Here is a 21733-nt window from a genome sequence, read left to right as displayed (position 1 = left end):
CCACCAAAGGCAGCCCCTTAACACCAAGGAAAAGCTATTAAATGAAAAGAATGTTAAAACGAGGAAGATCACCTCTTCGGAATTAAGGGACAAGAGCGAGGAGGGAGGAAAAAGTGGCTGAGTTACAATTCTTTTTTTTTTTTTTTTTGGTCTTTTTGTCTTTTGGAGGCCACACCCACAGCATATGGAGGTGCCCAGGCTAGGGGTGGAATCGGAGCTGTAGCTACTAGCCTACACCACAGCCACAGCAACACAGGATCTGAGCTGAGTCTGCAACCTACACCATAGCTCACACCAGCGCTGGATCCTTAACCCACTGAGCGAGGCCAGGGATCAAACCTGAGTCCTCGCGGATGTGAGTCAGATTTGTTTCCGCTACACCACGATGAGAACTCCCCTGAGTTATTCTAATGTGGGGACAGATTTGTATTTTCAAAACAAAGTATACAGAATGCTTAAATTAAGAAACTCAAAACTTTATTAGCCAGTTTCTTCTGAGACCTTCAAGGAGAAAATGACACCTATAAAAAATAGAAAGCTATGGAGAAAAAACTAGAACATGGGAATGACTTCTGCAAGTAAAGTTCTTGGGCACAGAATGGGAAATTATTGCAAAAGGGAGAGGGAGGGGGGTGGGGAAGAGAGAGAAATTTTCCTAGAGCTGGAGACATCCAAGTCCTCAAACTGCTAGGACCTGGGCTGCAAGGCACACAGTGAAAATAAAGAAGAGATCCCAAAAAGCCGCCAGAGAAAAGGAAACTGTTAAGCTGCAATGATCAGAGCAGCAGCAGAATTTACCAGCAAAAACTGAAGTTAGGTTATAACAGAACAATTCCAAAATTCTGCTTGAAAATTCATTTCACTTCAAAAAAAAAAAAAAAAAGAAAGAAACTTATTATGGTAACTTATCAGTAAAGAACAAAGGCAAAATAAAATCATTTTTAGAAATGGAAAAGGAGGTGACCTCTCTGAGAAAACCCTTGAGGATACACTCCAGAAAAACAAGAATAAAACTCTAACTCAGGAAGCAATGGCAGAAATAAACCAAGATGAGCAAGAGGAAACCCAAGGAGGTCAGACCCACAGGAGGCTTGGAGAGCAGTAAATCCAGGTCAGAATTCAGCGGCCTCTTAGAGAGTCAACAAAGTAACAGATGAAAAGAGTAAGGAGGAAGGTATGAAGGCATGTGATCTCTCAGTAGGAAAAAAACCCCAAGATAATCCCAAAGAAATTCCAGGAAAAGTGCCCGAGAAAAGTAAGATTCAAATATGAATCAAAGGAAGGTGATGCATGATTGAATAACCTGTAGAATGTAAGGAAAGACTTTTTTGTGCCTCCTGGCGCCAGGCAAAGACTCCTTTATCTGAGTAGGTATCTTTATGTTGCAACCACAGAGAATGAAATATTGTTGACATATTACTTGGCTCTGCAATGCACATTTAAATAGCTATAAAAAAAGAAGTACTTCATTGATGGCTGAACTTTTAGAATCAACCCACGAACAAAGCATAGAAGACATAATTATGATGATTACAGGAGAGTCAGGATATGAAGAAGAAAAAGAGGAGGGAATGGAGGGAAAGAAAGAGGGACAAGAAAACAGTTGAGAAAGATGAATAATGCTCACTAAAGCCATCCGAGCAACACTGTGCCATCTGTGGAGAGCTTTAGGCATCAAAAGGAAAAATGCCATGGACGCAACTAGAGATTCTTATCCTAAGTGAAGTCAGTCAGAACGAGAAGGGCAAATACCATATGCTATCACTTAGATGTGGAATCTAAAATATGACACATATGAACTTATCTACAAAACAGAAACAGACTCAGAGACACAGAGAAGAGACTAGGGGTTGCCGAGGGGGGGTGGGAGGGAGGGAATGGGATCGACTAGGAGTTTGGGGTTCGTAGATGCAAACTATTCCGTGTAGAATGGATAAGCAGTGAGGTCCTACTGTGCAGCCCAGGGAACTCGATCCAGACTCTTGGGATAGACCGTGATGGAAGAGAATATGAGAAAAAGAATGCATAAATATGTATGCCTGGGTCACTTTGCTGCAGAAAATGGAACACTGCAAATCAACTATGCTTCAATAAAAAAATTTTTTTAAAAGAAGTAAAATGCTGTTCATTACAACAATTTAAAAAAAATGGATATGGAGGAGAAGTCAGGTGGTATAACAGACTCAAAACCTTATCTCCCCAGGAGGAAGTTAAATTGTGTGTTTGCGCGTGTAGGAGAGAGAACTACCAGCATAAGCGTGTTATTTCGACATGTGGAGGCAGATCACAGAGGCATTAAATACCAAAGCAATTAAAAGCATTTGTCTCCAGAGATCAGGCCTGGGAGTTGGATCGCGGTAAGAGAGCAGATATCTTTTCACGGTCAGGTCCTTCTCGAAACTTGATTCTTTTAAACCACATCCACCTAATACTTTGATTTTTAAGTGACAAGGGTGCTGGAGACATGAAAAACAGGTGTGCCCACCCACAGCTGCTGGAAGCGTGAAATGGTACAATCTTCCTTTGGAGGCAATTTGGCAAAATATTTTAAGCCTGAAAATACAGAAAACCTTTTTCAAAGTAACGTCAATGGAAGAGCTTATTCTGAAGAAGTAATTGAGGAGGTCGACAGAGATTTAACTCCAAGAAAGGTCATCGGAGCTACTGCCCCTTGGAGGTCTATGTTCGTATTTAACCTTCTGTCTTCACCTCCAGGATGTCTATACACTGGAAAAACCCAACGATTTCCCTCAAATCCAAAAGGATGGACTTTTAGGTAAGCATTCAAAAGGATGCCATATGTTTGACGTGCTTAAATGGATGGACTTTCATATAAGTATTCAAAAGGACACCATAGGAGTTCCCGTCATGGCACAGTGGTTAACGAATCCGACTAGGAACCATGAGGTTGCAGGTTCGATCCCTGGCCTTGCTCAGTGGGTTAAAGATCCTGTGTTGCCATGAGCTGTGGTGTAGGTCGCAGACACGGCTTGGATCTGGCATTGCTGTGGCTCTGGTGTAGGCCGGCGGCTACAGCTCTGGTTAGACCTCTAGCCTGGGAACCTCCATATGCTGCAGGTGCGGCCCTAAAAAAGACAAAAAACAAAAAAGCAATAATAAGTAAATAAAGGATGCCATACATTTGACATGTAAAGGTATTTAAGGTATATGAAGCGAGAAGAGGCAAGCTATAAACCAGTATGCACAGCAAAAAAAAAAAAAAAAAAAAAAAGAGTTACACATGGGAGTTCCCTGATGGTTCAGTGGGTTAAGGATCCAGCATTGCTACTGCTATGGCTCTGATCACTGCTGTGGAGCAGATTTAATCCATGGCCCAGGGGCCTCCATATGCCACGGGCGTGGCCAATTAAAAAGTTACATATATGGATACTCAGAGGCAAAAAAAAAAAAAAAAAAAAAAAGTTAAAATATATGTTAAAGTGTTACCAGTCAGCCTCTGTCCATCCTTTGTTGTGTCAAATGTTCTAATTCTTCTTCATTTCCAAATCCTGTAAAATGTCTTGCAAAGGTGGTTGCCAGGGGCTGCAGGGAGTTCCTATGCCATGGCTACAGAGTTTCAGTTTTTCAAGAGGAGGAATTCCGGGGATGACTGGAGGGGACAGTGGCATGGTGATTAATATCACTAAAGTGCACGCTTACGAAATGGTAAGACGGTAAATTTCTGTTGTATTTTACTACACTTAAAAAAATAAAAAGAAACAAAATTCAACCATTTTTCCGGCAGTGACATAGGTTGTATGATATTCTAATGGTGGATATGTGTTATACACACATTTGTCCAAATCTACAGAATGCACAACATCAAGAGTGAGCCCAAGCTCAACCATGACCATTGGGTGAGGAGGATGTGCTTGTTGATGGAGGCACATCCTTGGTGACAGATGTACCGTCCTGGTCAGGGATGCTGATCACGGCAGAGGCTATGCATGTGTGGGGCAGGGGAGTTATGGGAATTTTTTTTCCCTTTTTTTAAAAGTAGCGTTGACTGACAATGTTGGGCCAATCTCTGCTGTAGGGCAAAGCGATCCAGTCATACATGGGAAATGTCTGTACCTTCCTCTCGATTTGGTTGTAAACCTTACACTTCTCAAGAAACAAACACAAACCAAAAACCTGCTTTAAAGACAAAATTACAAAATAATGTACAGCGGAGTATTTTATATGTCACATGATAAACTTATGAACACAGCAAGCTATAAATAACCTTTTAGTATTGCTAAGGTTAATCAAATGAGTACATTTACAAGAGATGTTTTAAAGGTACTGCACTATTTTAGATTCTCTCCAAATGTTACTTTTTCCTGAATCCCCAAACAGGAATTTCCCTGCTGCTTCCAAAACATCCAGGCATTATTTTTTTGTCTCTAACCCAAATCCGACCAATTCCTCATGGCTTCCTTTGAGTCTCTCCAAAGATGCCAATCTTTGCCAAGGGCGTTTTCAAGCCCCAAAGTTAATTACTATTTCCTCCTCGAAAATTAGATGTTTCAATCTCAAATGTCTTGATACTTATTATAGTAAATCTTTAAATATGTATTTCTTGGGTCTTCCAAATAATTTTAGCCTGGTGTGGGGTAAGAATATGTACTTTTAAAATAACGCTATGTATGCAAAAGAAGATACCTAATATATATTAATATGATACAGTTGTTATAATTAAATAATATTAATTATATAATATATTCTTATGCATTTTACGTATTTAGTTGAAATGCCTCAAAAAAAAAACAAACAAAAAAAACAAACCTTCTCACGAGTTACCATACCTGGACCAGGGTTGTGAAGAATGGGTTTCCCATGGTTTTGGAAGTGGTTTTAGGATGCAACACGTGGTCCTGGTGACCTCCGGAGGTGTCATGGGCTAAACTGTGTCTTCCCCACCCCTGCCCCCATTCGTATGTTAAGTCCTTTTTTTTTTTTTTTTTTTTTTTGGTCTTTTTGCCATTTCTTGGGCTGCTCCCGCGGCATATGGAGGTTCCCAGGCTAGGGGTCCAATCGGAGCTGTAGCCACCAGCCTACGCCAGACCCACAGCAACGAGGGATCCGAGCCGCGTCTGCAACCTACACCACAGCTCACGGCAACGCCGGACCCTTAACCCACTGAGCAAGGACAGGGACCAAACCCGCAACCTCACGGTTCCTAGTCGGATTCGTTAACCACTGCGCCACGACGGGAAATCCCTGTATGTTAAGTCCTAACCTCCCTTACCTCAGAAGGTGACTGGACTTACAGACAGAGGTAAGAGAGTTAAAATGAGGTCGTTAGGAAGGGTCCTTATCCAGTATGGCTGGTGTCTCCTGAGACCAGGACCTCAGGACCCAGACCCATGAGGGAAACCACACGAGGACACGGGAAGAAGGCGGCCGTCTGCAGGTCAAGGAGAGAGGCCTCTTAAGGAACCAGCTCTGTGAACACCTCAATCTTAGACATCTGGCCTCTGCAATCATGAGAAAATTAATTTCCATGGTTAAGCTCCCTGGTGGTGGCACTTTGGTACTATGGCTCTGGTGGACCCTGGCGGGAGCACACTCGGGAATCAACCACCAGTTGGTCACTGTGAATTCTAAGCGCTGTGGCCCTTTGTGGTCTTAAGGGTGGATTACGACCTGCTCTCAGGGCCGGAGGACAGAGGGGAAAGCACTGCACGGTTGTCACACTCGCCCTCTGCTCGTGGTTTGGTCCCTGCGTTTGCCAGAGACCAGGGTCTGGTGACCCACAGAACAGGGCCTGATGAGTTTCCTGGATAGAAGCGATTACATGACTCGGGATGAACAGATTCCAAGCCGTCCTTGGGAGCTATTCCCATGAAGTCTTTCAACTACAGAAGGCACCTGCGGGTGGAGCTTCAGTGTGATTCTCTCTGAAGTTGAGCACGGACTCAATGACAGGCCAAGGTCTTTTTCTGGTCTATGGCTTGGGCACAGTTTTAAAAATAAACCTGTGTCACCCAGCCCAAGGGAAAGTGGTTTGTTAAGTATAGGTCTCCGAGGTGCAAGTCTGTGACATCGAAAACGAAAGAAGACCCTGCAGCATAGCTCTGGTGTGACTTGCAGATCTTACAGGGGGACGCCAGCCCCAGGGTCCAGCAGGCAGGACTCTGGACACGGTTCACTATGACAAAAGGACCAGGGCCATGGACATGGGCTTGCTCTTCACTGGCTCCCCGCCCGTGGCAGTTCTGGCAGGACAGGGCTCAGGGAGATTAAGACAAGGTTATTCTGCTAACAAGGGTGCTATTCCCTGAGTACAAAAGAGAAGCATCCCATGCAGACAAGACGCTCATGTTAGTGCTGGTGGACGATCTTCTGGTGTCCTTCCCACCCCCAGACAACGGCTGTCCTAGAACTGTGCCCGGTCCGACGCCCCAGTGGGCTGCCGACAGGTGCACATCCTGGACCATTTCCTCCCCATCCTTTCCACCCGGGACCCAATTCACCTCCAAACCACACTGGGAAGGCTCCCACATGGAGGTGTGGCCATAAATGAAGCTAGGCCGACGGTGGTCTAGGCTGATGCTGTGGGGTCCAGAGAGCAAGAGTTCTGACGATGCTCTCCAGATGAGGGTTTGGGGCAGAGGGAGCTTCTCCAAGCCAAGTAATCCAAACCTCACTTTGTCTGGGGTCCAAAACAACAAGGTAGACAACAAAATGTAGACGAGCAAGACACATGCTAAAACTTCACGTTCTCTCGATTGTAAGGTGAGAACCGGGAGAGAAGAACCCCCTTTCAACTCATAAAGGAACTCCCCCGACCCCTGCCTAAGTCATAGCTGAACCTACTTGCTCCTGTCCACACATCAGTAGAAGACAATTACGTCCACTCCGCCCCCAAACTGTGTTATTTCTTCACCCTTCTCCCCCGATCCACGAGAGCAAACACTTACAACTTGCTTCTTTTCCCAGTGCTCTTCCTCCCAGCCCCAACTCCCAACTCCACTCGAGTTTGGTAGAGATTTGACCTTGGGCGAAGTATTAGATCTTTCCCTTAGGGTTTGTCTCTTTAGTTGCAATTATCATTATTTAACATACACAGTGGACTCCCGGCAAAAATCATCTCATCTGTTTCAACTCAACTGCATTCTGGTCACAAGAGCCACTGTTCACCGCTGTTTTCCGTCCTCTTATCGTCCAGTTTCTGGAGCCCTCCATCAGCTTTGCCATGTTACCAGCTGGATTACATAAAAAATAAACTCTAAGGCCTCCATCTTTTTAAGAAGTGATGCTTCATTAGTCATAAACAGCTGTTATATCAGTGTAACTCTAAAGCCTTCGTGTTAACCTTACAAGTTGGGTAATTAGGTTCGATAGAGGATTTGGAAAACTTTTTTGCCCTCATCGTCTACAGAGATTGTTCTACCTGCTTCTATCTTCTGGAGCTGCTGATAAGACATCTAATAGTCATCTGATTCTTTTGGTTCTGTCTGTCCAAACGCACAAAATTTCTCTTTAATCCATAAAACTCTAGAATCTGTAACTTGAAATATTCATTCACGCTGCCTGACTTTTCAACTCTGAGAACTTTCCTTCTACCTTTATTTAACAACTGCTCCTCTTCGATCTGGTTCTTTCTTTTCCTCTGGGTTCAGGTTAAGTCTCTGGAATCTGACCTCCAGGTGTCCTATCTTTTCCCTCGTGGTTTTCACCTCTCAAGGCCTTTGCTTTGTGGCCTGAGAAATCTGTTCCTCTTATGGTCCAGAATAGTCATTACATTCTTAGCAGTGACTGCTTTCTTGACTAAATCTGAAAAAGTGCCTTATAATATGGAAACAGTGTTCATGCTTTTATGTCTTTATTTTGCTCGACAGCGGTATTTCCTTGAGAGTCAACTGCACGTTGTTAATGTCCTCTTCTGTCTCTTTTTTTAGTTCTACTTCAGCAGGTTCTATTTTTTCCAGTTTCGAGTTTGCACTCATAACTTCCTGTGGCCATGACCTTGGAAGTGAGCTGTGGTGTTTCCCTGCCTGCTTACAGGGACCTGTACAGTTTCAGCTCTTGGTGTTGAGTTAGTGGAGCAAGAGCCGACGGGGGTGGGGGGAAGCAGTGAGAGGGACAGAGGAGGACAATTAAATAGTCGGTTTAGAAATCACACTAGGGGATTCAAGACAGAATGGGAACCTCACGGTGGTTTGGGAGACGGCTGCAAGCTAATGGATCACTCATGCAAAGAGTCCAGTAGCCTAGCAACAGTGCTCCCTGCCTTGAAGGAAGTCCAGGTACATCTAAGCGCCACACACTCTCAAGCCACAAACCCTGACGGTTAAAACTTGAAGAGTAGCATTGGTTAAAACTTGAAGAGTAGCATTGCCGCAATGTAGCCAGGACAGGCATGTGGGTAAAAGGTGAAAAAGCTGGGGAAAGAGGCCATTATTCCAAGACATGAGATGGATGACCATACTTTAGTGTATTTTACCACCCTTTTGCCACCATACAGATGATTTAAATACTGCGACGACAGTCCCGGTTAAACCACACAGGGTCCAAGGAGGAACTACTGATGAAGCCTTGACATCTGCCCAGAAAGGGGGAAGGGGGTCTTTCCCCCTCCCCCTTCGTCTGTGATGACAGAAATGTAGCCCCGCTTTGTTCTCATGGTTGGGCTCCCTTGCCTGCCCGCTCATATCTCTCACAAACATCCCATGCTAAGAAACTCACTTTTTTTTTCTTTCTAGGGCCACACTTGCAGCAGCTGCTGGCCTAAGCCACAGCTGCAGCAATGCCAAATCCAAGCTGCATCTGCATCCTACACCACAGCTTGTGTCAATGCCAGATACTTAACCCACTGAGTGAGGCCAGGGACAGCACCTGCATTCTCACACACACTATGTCAGGTTCTTAACCCACTGAGCCACAACAGGAACTCCATAAACTCACTCTTTACCTATCACTTGGCCTCATGCTGAAGTCTTCCTGCAACAACACAAAAGAACTTGAGCTTCGGTTAAGTACTGGAACCAGAGGAACAGTTTCGATTAAAAGACAGTGGGGAGTTCCCCTCATGGCTCAGTGGTAATAAGCCCAACTAGTATCTATGAGGATGCAGATTTGATTCCCGGCCTTGCTCAGTGGGTTAAGGACCCTACGTTGCTGTGAGCTGTGGCACAGGTCACAGACTTGGCTCGGATTCCGAGTTGCTGTGACTGTGGTGTAGGCCGGCATCTGTAGCTCTGATTCGGCCCCTAGCCTGGGAACTTCATATGCTGTGGGTGCAGCCCTAGAAAGACAGCGGGTTCAAGTCCCAAGTCAGGGATTATGTGTTCGAGTCCCAATCTGAGTTTTGACTGGGTGTAAGCTTCATCCGAGAAGGGGTGCAGTTTCAGGGGAACATACAGCCTCCTACAGGCTGGGGGTGAAGGATCTAGGAGAGGTGCCACAGGGCACTGCATCCCAAATTCTCATCATTTCCTAATCACAAGGCCAAGGGGTAGTTTGGCCTTCCGACTCTCCTCTTTCAATCTTTTGTGGTCAAAAGTATAAAATAGCTCCTGCAAGACAAACGGTGCTGATACTCAGGATTGAGGAGGGGTCAGCCTGCACCACTCCAGCTCCTCAAATCACAGCAGTTGCTCCCACCTCCCACGTGCACCGCCCCCCAAATTCCAAATGCATACACAAAAAACCGAGCCCAGCACAGTCTCCCATCTCTGGATATCCTAGGTGAATTCCTGATTTCAGACTCAACCTCTGAAGCTTTGTCACTGCAGCAGAAAGTGATTTTCCAAGTGGCATTATTTCCAGTCCTGTGTGCCCCGCCAGGGCCTTTCCGCTGTTCCATCAGGATGTGAAATTTACGTCCATCCCCTTGAACCTGAGAGGGCCTGTGTCACTGCCTCATCATATAAGGTGCGACAGAAATCACGTCCAAGGCTAGGTCACAAGGATGCCCCGGCCTAAAGCCCAGACACACATGATACCGTGAAGAAGCCCAAGCCACACCTGACGGCCCAGTGCAGGTATTGGGCCAAAAGTCCCAACTCAGGTCCCAGCTGATGGCCAGCAAAGACCTACAGACAGGTGAGCAAGGCTTGAGATGACACCAGCCTCAGCCTCTAAACCATCAGAGCCGACAATGAGCACCACAGAAATAAGCTAATGTCCTCTCTGAGCCCTGTTAGAGACTCAAGATGAAAACGTCGTTGCCACTGCAGGTCAGTAGGTTTGGGGGTGGCCTGTCACACCATATTACAAGAGAAACAGGATGGCCACCATTTTATCTGTTCACCACGCCAGTCCACAGAAGAAATCAAGGACCCGTAGTCAGTCCGGCGTCTCCCTAGAGTCCTCCAGGACTTATACTTTGATGCAGAATTTCCACAGTCCTCAAGAAATCTGCATTGTCTCCACTTTTCTTGGTCTTCTTCTTCTTTTTTTTGGTCTTAGGGATGGCTTTGAAAAGATTCTAGAACCATCCACTTTTTTGATACGCACACGACTGTCAGAGGTAACACAGGAAGACACCTGCATAATATAATAATTCCATTTGATTAAAATGCACTTAGCAGGAAGAAGACGTGCTAAATGTTATGTCAGTTCTCAGGCGGAGATGCAAATATCTCGAGTTGACTCAGGGAACGACAGGAGATGCTACCAAGAGGAGGGAAAATACCCGTAGGTGACAAGAGTGCGTTCACTTAACTAGGTCAAGGAGGTGGAGAAACGTGGTGTCCTGGGGTCAGCCACCAGAGACCCTGGTTTCTGGCTGGGCTCCTGCGTCTCCAAGGGAAGCTTCTCAGCCTCCTGAAGTTCCCTCCGCTGTTAAGGGAGGAAATTGGGCTCAATGATCTTTAAGGGGATCCCGTGAGCTGGGCCGTTCTGTGCAGTTTCATGAATGGCAGAGCTCAGGACCCCGAGGAAAGGGGGGAGCAGAATCCCACCCTTGGAACAATACTCGGCTGTGACACTGCTTGTGATGTTCTCAGGATCCAGCTGCACCCAGGGCTCCAACCAGCACTGAGAGGGGGAGTCGTTCATGCCCCACAGCCCCATCCTGTGTGAGCTTTGCGACCAACCTCACACGATGACGGGGTGGGAGAACTGTGTGACCCAGTGACTGAAGCTTCTGCGTGGGCTTCGGTGGTCCTAACGGCATCACCAAGCGGTGCCTGCCTCCCCTCATCACCCAGGTCCGTTTCGCTCAGTCTGAGTTCCTTTCTTTGGCGGACTCCCCCCTTCTATCCAAGCCAGCTGCCAGCAGCTCCAGATGGAAGCCTCTGTGCTCAGCAAGTCCAGCTGAAAGTCACTGAGCTGAACGGCACGGTCAGCAGCAGGCAGAATCCTAACCCCCTCAAGATGCTCACATCCTAACCCCCAGGACCCACGAACATGCCACCTTCCACGGCAAATGGACCTCATGGATGTAATGATGGGCTTGAGATGCGGAGACGAGCCCAGGTTATCCAGGTGGGTCCAAGGTAACCCAAGGTGCTCCAAAGTGAAAGAGGAGGCAGAAGAGAGATTCGGCGGGAGATGTGGTAACAGAAGCGCGGTCAGAGGGATGCGACGTGAGAAAGACGTGACCCATTGCTTCTGGCTTTGAAGATGGAGAAAAGGGACCCTGAGAAATGAGACGTGGGGCTCTCAGAAGCCTGGAAAGTCAAGGAAGTGAATTCTCTCCTGGAGCCTCCAGGACAGACCCCTACCCTGCTGAGGGCACCTGGATTTGAGCCTGGGGAGACCCATGTCAGACTTTTCACTTCCAGAAGCCTAAGATAATAAAGTTGTGTTGTTTTAAAGTCTCTAAGCGGGGAGGAGTTCCTGCCGTGGCTCAGCGGAAATGAATCTGACTAGCATCCATGAAGACGCAGGGTCGATCCCTGGCCTTGCTCAGGGGGTTAAGGATCTGGTGTTGCCGTGAGCTGTGGTGTAGGTCACAGACGCAGCTTGGATCTGGCGTGGCTGTGGCTGTGGTGCAGCCCCTAGACTGGAAACCCCTCTATGCTGTGGGTGCGGCTCTAAAAAAAAAAAAATTGAAAAGATCTCTAAGCGGGTCATTTGTTACAGCAGACACAGGAAACAAATACACCAAGTGAGTGGCCCGATGTGGTTCACCGCTCGGCTTGAATGATTCTGGCCGGACCTAGTCACATCCTCCATGCGAGGGTGGGACCAGCCCCACCGACACGCCGTGGACCCCGAGTGGAGAAGGCGTGGCTCCCTGGGGGAAACCAGGGCTCGGTCACCAGAAAAACAGGGAATGGAAAATGAGCAGAAGGGAGCAGAAAGGTCCCCATGAAGGCCAATGGGAGGGCAGAAGCAACCGGGAAATACGTCTAGAATTCTGGAAGGGCCGGCAGGAAAACGGAGGCTGCAAGTGGCATTTCCACGCTGCTTTCCTCTGAAGGTCACAGCTTTCCAAAAAAGAAGAAATGCAAATTAGATGGCGGGGGTGGTGGGGGGCTGGATGGATGACGGTGAATACGGAAGACTGCGTTTCTGGACGGTCTTGTCAAGACACAGACACCTTGCAAAGAGTAGAGACGATACATTTGTCAGGAGTCTTGGTACCTTGACCAGGAATTTTTTTTTTTTCTTTTCAAATCCAACCATTTTTGATTTTAGTATCATTGATGTATAATAATGTTCATTTCAGGTGTACACACTCTGAAGTGATCGCCACGGTAAATCTAGTAACCATGGGATCAAGAGGTCTTTCAAGTGTAATTGGAGGGGCAGTTGGAACGAGCCAGATAAAACTGAATACCGGATAACACAGGTTAACTCTCTTTTCTTATTGTCTATATTCTTTCTTTCTTTCTTTCTTTTTTCTTTTTAGAGCCGTGCCTGTGGCATCTGGTTCCCGGGCCAGGGGTCAAATCAGAGTTGCAGCGGCAGGCCTACACCACAGCCATGGCAACACTGGAGCCAAGCCACATCTGTGACCCACACTGCAGCGTGCAGCAACCCCAATCCTTAACCCAGTGAGCGAGGCCAGGGATTGAACCCACATCCTCAGAGAGACAACATTGGGTTGCTAGCCTCCTGAGTCACCATGGAAATTCCTCTTTCTGTATTCTTTTTATTTGAAAGATTTCTTTTTAATTTTTCTTCCTTTTTTATTTTTTCTATTATAGTTGATTTACTGCAATGGCTTGTTGTCACTGCAATGTTCTGTCAATTTCTGCTGCACAGCAAAGCGACCCAGTCATATATACACACACACATTCATTCTCCTTCTGTGTTCTTGATGTTTTGATGTTTGCAACCTAAGGACCAGAACTGCCCCGCCAGGGGTTAACGAGTTCCTAAAGAGAAGAAACAACTCACCAGCCAGGGTGCCTTTCACACCCTACCCTTCTTTTTCTCAGACACTATTCAGCTCCCCGAATCAGCCCAGGCCCAGGCAAGACAACCAGGGACGGTCCCCACAACCCAGGGACCACCACCATTATTCACATATTGCAATCTGACCTTGTACCGCCTGCCTCTCTTGCTTCACACGCCCCCCCCCCCCACCGCTGCCCCCTTCAGCCGGAACAAAGGTGCATCTCCACATGGCCTTGCGAGGCACCCATGACTCCTGCTTCTAGGGGACGGTGGACAATAAAAAGGCTCTTTTCCTGATAGCACTCACTGTCACATCTGTGTGCCTCATTCTGCCTCCTTAAAACAAGTCCCAGGAACATTTTAGGGCAGAAGGGGGCATACAGGACTCCACAACAACAGGGGGACATCTCGGGCAGTTGGAGGGAGAAGAACAGAGAAGTATCGAGAAACAATCTTCAGGTCCTGGGGGCCAAACCAACATGTGTGCAGCAGGGCAGCTTGGAAAGTGCGAGAGATGAGGAGAGGTGTCTTCTGGCTCTAAGCCGACCTGATGGGGTAAGTGCTTCGTGCCAGGAACTGGAGAGCAGATCCACCACCACTGCAGGCTGGATGCAAAGCTCCCGTACAGGGAGTTCCCTTGTGGCACAGCAGGTTAAGGACCTGGTAATGTCACTGCAATGGCTTGGGTTGCTACCATGGTGCAGGTTTGATCTCTGGCCCCGGAACTTGCATGTGCACTGGGTGTGGACAAAAAAAAGAAAAAAGGAAAAGAAAAGAAAGCTCCAGCGCGGGTCTCCGGGGGCTGCAGTGTCCTGCCTGGTGGCTCTGGAGGCCAGAAATCTGAAACCAAAGGGTTGGCAGGGGGGCTTCTCCCCAGGGCAGAGAGGGACACTCTCCTCGGGTGTGGTTGCCACAGATCTTCCTTGACTTGTGATAGCCCCTCTGCGCATGCGTGTCTGTCTCTGTGTCCAGATTCCCCCTTTGATTAGGACACACCCACAGGCCCACTGGATCAGGGCCCACCCTCACGACTTCACCTTAACTAGATCATCTGCAAAGACTGTTTCTAAGTCAGGTCGCCTTCCCAGGTGCTGGGGGTTAGCGGGGAACACAGTTCAACCCAAAGGAGCTCCTGGTCCTTTGGTGTTTTCTTTGGTTCACCCCAATCTGTCCCTCTTTGCTACTTTCAAAGCAAAGCCCCAAAGGCCAATAAAAAGATCAGATCATCAATTCCAGTCTCTCAATGGCAGTGGGGGTGCAGGTGGGGTCACAACACCAAGTTTCAGACACTAGCGGGGTGTCCTACAGGTCAGTGCTGATACCATCTAACTAGAGGTGGCATCAGATCCCACAGGTTAAGGCTCAGTCTCACAAGACTGTCCCTCCCTCCAACGCATGCGCACACACACACTTCAGATGCCAGCCTCAAGTCCTGGTTGTCACCTGGGCTGCTGACTGGCTATAGATGGAAGGTTCCAACCAACCCCATCCTTGGGTTCAACTAATTTGCTGGAGTGGCTCACTGAACTCGGAGACACACTGCACTCGCTGGATCACCCGGTTACCGTGAAAGGCCATAACCCAGGAACCACCGGGTGGAGGAGGGCACAGGGCAAGGTGTGGGGAAGGGGCCGGGGGCGCCCACACCCTCCCTGAGCATGGAGCCTGCTACCCTCCCAGCCCCTCCACGTGTTCACCAAACCGGAAGCTCTCTGAACCCCATCCTTTCGGGTTTTTACTGGAGGCTTCATTACACGGGCATAATTGACTCAATCATTGGCCACTGGTGACGGAACCTAACCTCCAGCCCCTCTCCCCTTCCAAGGTCAAGGGCCAGGACTGGGGCTGAAAGTTCCAACCCTCTCATCACTGGCTGGTCCTCCAGGCCACCAGACTCCATCCTCAGGTGGCATCTGTGAGTCACCTCGTGAACGTAACAGAAGCTTAAAAAAGCTAAAAAGACACCTTTACAGCGCTCACCACTTAGGAAATTCCAAGGGTTTTTTGAAAGTTCTATTCCGGAAACAGAAAAAGAGCAAATGTATATTTCTTATTTGAAATGACAACACCCCAGGCTGCGAGTTTCAACTCTGGAAAAGGGGTCTAGGAGGGTTGCTTTATCTGGCCTGACACGAGAGAAATGGACAGAATCCTGGCACACCCGCAGGGTCCCAGCGGGAACAGACACATCGCTGGCCAGCAGCCCCCTAGGCCTCACCTGGGCATCGGAAGTGGAGGTGAGTGGGCAGCTCTGCTTGAGGGATTTCAGAGCTTCAGCCCCGCCGCCCAAGGGCAGATAAAGGAAGGGAATGAGATCCGACCACTGGACACACAGTGCCCCTGGTTGGCTTGCCCGGGTGTTTTCAGCACAGCAGACTCGGTCAGAACTTTCCATTCATAAGATTCTTGTGCCCACACACTGTGGGCGAACGCACAGCCAAAGGCTTACTACAGACTTGGCGTAAGACTTGGTGTAAGGCGTTCCTCCTTCCAAGCTCGAGCAAATCCTGGCTTCTCAAAATACATAATAGAAGCAAGAACCTGTGGGGTCCTCAACACAGGTCAGTGTCAGCATCACAAGGACAGACAGGATAATGGTGGCAACCTTTCCATCCACGAGCAGTGGCTACGTTCCTGCAGCTTATCCGGGACTCCGACTCCAAATCAAAAATCATCTTTAGCAACATCTGATGACATCTGAGGAACAAATCTACAAGTCCCTTTTAGCATGGGGCAGGATATAGACAAATAAATAACATGAACAAGTAAATCCTGTTAGCAGCCAGAATATCCTGTTCTAAGAAACATGGTCACGAATCATTTCCTACAAAACAGCTCCCTTCAAGCCACTCTGCCACAACAGAACGTCCTCCAGGACAGCTACATTGGAGAGCGTTGCCTTTTTCCCTCCACAAGACTATAAATCCATTCTTACATTTTTACGTGGGTGTCTTCAAGGGGCAGACACGTAACGGTAGGTGTCTGTTTCCCACCTGCTTTAGTCTGTTCAGGTGACTGTAACAAAACACCTTGGAGGGGGTAGCTTACACACAGCAGGATTTATTTCTCTCAGTTCTGGAAGCTGGGAAAGCCAAGATCAAGGTGCCAGCAGATTTGGACTCTGGTGAGGACCTGCTTCCTGGTTCACAGATGGATGTCTTATCCCTATGTCCTCACATGGCAGCAGGGGCAAGGGCACTCTCTGGGGTCTCCCTTATAAGGGCACTAATCCCATTCAGGAAGGCTCCACCCTCATGACAGAATCACCTTCAAATACCCTCACATTGGGGGATTAGGACAGGTACCAAGGAATAAGCTCAAGATGGAGTCACTTGTGCCAACCCCTATGCCAGCAAACCAAGATGTAACCCCTGACTGCAGTTTCAGCCTCTCCCAGGAATGTGACCTTGAACTAATGACCAGTACTAGTGAGGTTCTGCCTGATAGACCCCCATCTGTCCCAAAAGGAAGGTGGTGACCTTGTCCTAAACAATCCACTCTTAGCTAGAAACTTCCTTTTTCCATCCCTTTCTGTCGATAAAAATCTCTCATTTTGCACACAGGAGCTCCTATCTGCTAAGATGGGATGCTGTCCAATTCATGAACCATTAATAAAGCAAATCAGATCTTCAAATTTACTCAGTTAAACTTTGGATTTTAACAGAATTTACTGTAAGAATTTGGGGGGTGGGCACAAACATTCAGTCTTCAGCACCATGTCTGTAAGGGAAGAGGGGACAATTACTCCATCCTGCCTGGGCGGCAGCCAATACCAACAGGTCTTGGTCCCCAGAGTATACAGGGGAACGAAGGATCAGCACGGACAGAGTTAGGCTGAAATATGAACGCCTTGGGCCCTGGCTGCAAGGAACACTGTAGTTGGGACATTCATCACATGGCGTGTGTCTGGCTTTTTGACGAAATATTCCTTTCTAGCTTTCCAATTTGAATATGAATAATATTGACTCTATCCTAAATTTTAGGTTCTCCAAATCCTTCTCAAACCATCAGCAGCTCAGGAATCCACATGGTCTACTTAGGGTTGGACCAATGCAGAACCTAGTAAAAACGCAGACTTTCCTTTTCAGATGGGGGCTGGACTCCCATTTCATTAAGCTCCCAGGGCCCACGTGAGGTGACTTGGGTTATTTCAAGGTCGTTCATTTCTTACTTCTTCAAAATGCTGGGAGCAATGCCCCAAACACCATAATGAAGCAGCCAACCCTTTGGTGGCTTAAGATGCTATTCTCCTCTATTAGACATCATCAGGTCTGAGAACAAGCTTCCAGGGGAAGGGGCAGGAAGTGGGGAGAGAGACCCAATGTAGGATGCAGGAATGGCTTTGCCGCTAATTAGGAGCACGACAATGAGGCTCAGAGAAGTAAGGCGACTTTTTCTTTTTTTTAATAAGGTCTGGCAAGAGGCAGGGGAAGATTTTGCTGGAAAGAGGTAACATCATTATCCTTCAAGTGAAAGCAGTACGGTCATTATATTATTTTTAGAATACAAATTATAAAATGTCAACCTCCAAGTCTGAGGAAGGCATGGGGGTATGAAGAAAATGCCCAGAGGATGCATAATCATGGGCAGTGTCATTATTTATGAAAAATCACCCAACCCAACAAACATTTATTAAACCCCCACCAAGTACTCTGCAGCATGTGAAACCTGACATTTGTTTAACTTTCCCAACAACCCCTGAGGTCAAGACTATTAATAACAGCATTTTATTGATGAGGAAATTGAGGTTCCGCAAATGTCCATAACGCGCCCAAGGTCACAAAGCTTGGAGAAGCAGATGACAAACCCACTCTGAGCTCAGAGCCCACTTTCGTATCTTCTATATGATCACAGCTTTTTAAAAAGTGCAGAGGTCCTGGCAATCCCTAGAGTACCTTCCAAATAAAAACTACCTACTACGGAAGACAGTGAGGAAGCCAAAAAAAAATTTTTTTTAAGTTACCAACTTCACAACTGCTTAGGGCTAGCTTTCCATAGGGTTCTATATATAGTCTCCGTGCTTTTAAAAAACAGCAGAAAATTACCGCTCTCAGACCACGCCCAGGAAAGCAGAGAAGAAGGACATTCCCCTGCCAGGGACAACAGACTTCTGACTTCATTTGCCCTAACACCTCTGGAAGCAGCCACCGCACAGACAACGTGACAACTGCCATCCCTGCAGCTGGAAGTGATAGGGACAGGGTAAAGATGTGTTACTGATCCAATTCTCCTGGGATTTTAAAGTAGGAGAGGCAGAAATGTAAATTAGCGCAATCACCATGGAGAACAGCATGGAGATTCCTTAAAAAGACTAAAAATAGAGAAAACTAAATATAGAACTACCACATGACCCAGCAATCCCACTCTTGGGCACATATCCAGACAAAACTTTACTTGAAAAAGACGCATGCACCCGTATGTTCATAGCAGCACTAGTCACAATAACCAAGACATGGGAACAACCTAAATGTCCATCGACAGATGAATGGATTAAGAAGATGTGGTATATATACACAATGGACTACTACTCAGCCATAAAAAAGGACAAAATAATGCCATTTGCAGCAACATGGATGGAACTAGAGACTCTCATCCTAAGTGAAATAAATCAGAAAGAGAAAGACAAATACCGTGATATCACATATCTGGAATCTAATATGCAGCACAAATAAACTTTCCCACAGAAAAGAAACTCATGGACTTGGAGAACAGACTTGTGGTTGCCAAGGGGGACAGGGAGGGAGTGGGGTGGACTGGGAATCTAGGGTTAATAGATGCAAACTATTGCCTTTGGAATGGATAAGCAATGAGATCCTGCTTATAGCAACAGAAACTGTATCTAGTCACTTATGATGGAGCATGATGGAAGACAATATGAGAAAAAGAATGTATATATGTATGTGTGACTGGGTCACTTTGCTGTATAGCAGAAAATTGACAGAACACTGTAAACTCACTATAATGGAAAAAATAAAAATCATTAGAGAAAAAAATTAAGAAAAAACAAACTAAAAACAGAGTTACCATATGATCCAGCAATCCCACTACTGGGTACATATCCAGACAAACCTATAATTTGAAAACATACATGCACCCATATGTTCATTGCAGCACTGTCTACAGTAGCCAAGACATGGAAACAACCTAAATGGCCATCAACAGAGGAATGGATAAAGATGAGGTTCATGTATACAGTGGAATACTACTCAGCCATCAAAAAGAATGACATAACGCTATTTGCAGCAGCATGGATGGACTTAGAGATGATCATACTAAGTGAAGTAAGTCAGACAGAGAAAGACAAATACCATATGACATCACTTCTACATGGAATGTTTCTCATAAATGGCTCACCCCCACTTTTACAATGTCCATTCTACCTTTCCCTCCCTTCCCTCTAGCAGTCTGTGTTTCATCCTCTCTCCCCCTCCCTCCACATCACTGGCAGGGGCAAGGCCCTGGGAAATCCGTTACTCATTTTATCTGCCCTCCCCACCCCCATTTTTTTCAGGGCCACACCCATGGCCTATGGAGGTTCCCAGACTAGGGGTCCAATCGGAGCTACAGCTGCCGGCCTACACACACAGCCATAGCAACATCAGATCCAAGCCACATCAGCCACCTACACCACAGCTCATGGCAACGCCAAATCCTTCACCCACTGAGTGAGGCCAGGGATCGAACCCTCAACCTCATGGTTCCTAGTCAGATTCATTTCCACTGCACCATGACGGGAACGCCTGTCTGGGGCCCTTTGGTACATAATATACTACTCCAAACATAGATGGTGCCTGAAAATACCCATTAAATAAAATGATGCTCCCTACACCCAAAAATGCAGACTACATATTCATTTTTCCCTTAAAAAGGGCCCCAATTTTTGTAACTATAAACAGTGACAGATGCTAACTACTTATTGTGGTGACTATGTTGCAATACCTACAAATAACAAGTCACTACCCTGTCCTCCTCAAACTCAGTGTTATACAATTATACCTCAATAAAAAAATTTTAAAAGGAAATCACAATGGACATTATTAAATATTTAGAACTGAATGATAATTAAAATGCAAGTGATCAGTATTGTGGGGTAGAGGTAAATATTCCTTAGAGGAAAATATTTAGCATTGACTATATTACAAGCAAAATGTTATTTGAAAAAAAAAAAAAAAAGATGGTTAACTTGGGCCTAGGAAAGAAAGAGTAAACCCAAAGGAAGAAAAAGGAAAAAATAAAATATTAAGGACAGAAATGAGTGATGTAAAAATAGAAAACAACAGAATTGATCACTAAGACAAAAAAGAATGAAATAGGCAAGCATCTTTCAAGACAGTTAAAAAATAGAGATTCCACAAATTCAAAACAATTACAGCAATGGGAGTTCCCATTGTGGCTCAGTGGGTTAAGAACCTGGCTAGTCTCCATGATGGTGTGGGTTCAATCCCTGGCCTCGCTCAGTGGGCTAAGGATCTGGCGTTGCCATGGGCTGTGTGTGGTGTAGGTCCCGGACATGGCTCTGATCTGGCGTTGCTGTGGCTGTGGTGTAGGCTGGCAGCTGCAGCTCCAATTCAACCCCTAGCCTGAGAGTTTCCATATGCCACAGGTGCCGCCCTAAAAAGACAAAAAAAAAAAAAAAAAAAAAATTACATCAAAAAAAGAGTCAACATCATTACATATACTGTAGAGATTTTTCAACTCATAAGAATGCTAAAACCAATATCAGTGTAATGTGATGAGTTATGTTAAATCACCAAGAAATGAACCAAAAAAACCCTCACCTGACCATGCAATCAATATCCACTTCTCTCTTAAAATAATAATTTTTAAAAAACACAGCTGAACGAGACCAAACAGCATAGAGAAAACACATATAAATGTATTATATATAAATGTACATATACACACATACATAAATTACTATTTATAAATATCTACATAAAGGAAGAAACATAATATAAGCAGTAGAGGAAATTAATCAAAGTTAAACATGGAGTCTTTGAAAAGACATGAAACAGACAAGCCCCTGGGAAAGCTATTTAAAAAAAAAAAAAAGAACAAGCAAAGTCACAAATGATAAATACTGTGAATGAGAGAGTTTTTAAAAATTTTCCAAAACCATATACCATAACCTGACCCCCTTGCTGTACAGTGGGAAAATAAAAAAAATAAATAAAAAATAAAAATAAAAAAAAAAAACCATATACGTTACTTACACTGAGAAGAAAGTCTTTAAAAGTAAAGCTTTCCTGGCAAAATAAATGTAATCAGAATATAAAAATCTACCCGTTTCATGATCACCACTCCCTAAGACAAAGCAAATAATTCACACCAATCGACTTTGCAGGCATCCGTTCTCTCTTCAAACTACTCCAAAAAACAGGGGAAGCAGGGGCAATGACTTCTATACCCTGGAGACCAGAATCAGAGACGGCACAAGAAAACTGATGAGTCA

General features: G+C 46.0%; 1 protein-coding gene and 1 long non-coding RNA gene across 7 annotated transcripts in view; both read right to left on the bottom strand.

Annotated features, from left to right (window-relative positions):
• ARHGAP44 (Rho GTPase activating protein 44) overlaps positions 1–21733 on the bottom strand; it is a 157230-nt gene that overhangs the window by 80214 nt on the left and 55283 nt on the right. The window lies entirely within an intron of this gene.
• Positions 13031–21483, bottom strand: LOC146398413 (uncharacterized). Its single transcript, XR_014821899.1, has 2 exons — positions 20883–21483; positions 13031–19848 (listed from the first exon to the last, which is right to left on the bottom strand). It is a non-coding gene; the product is annotated as an uncharacterized LOC146398413 (long non-coding RNA).

Source organism: Sus scrofa, chromosome 12 (genome assembly GCF_054392235.1).
Source record: "Sus scrofa isolate SSC_HxYL_T2T_F1_AM1 chromosome 12, Sscrofa_HxYL_maternal_Yorkshire_Landrace_v2.0, whole genome shotgun sequence".
NCBI lineage: Eukaryota > Metazoa > Chordata > Mammalia > Artiodactyla > Suidae > Sus > Sus scrofa.
Note: the sequence above shows the minus strand (reverse complement) of the source record. Positions and strands in the feature narration are given on the sequence as shown.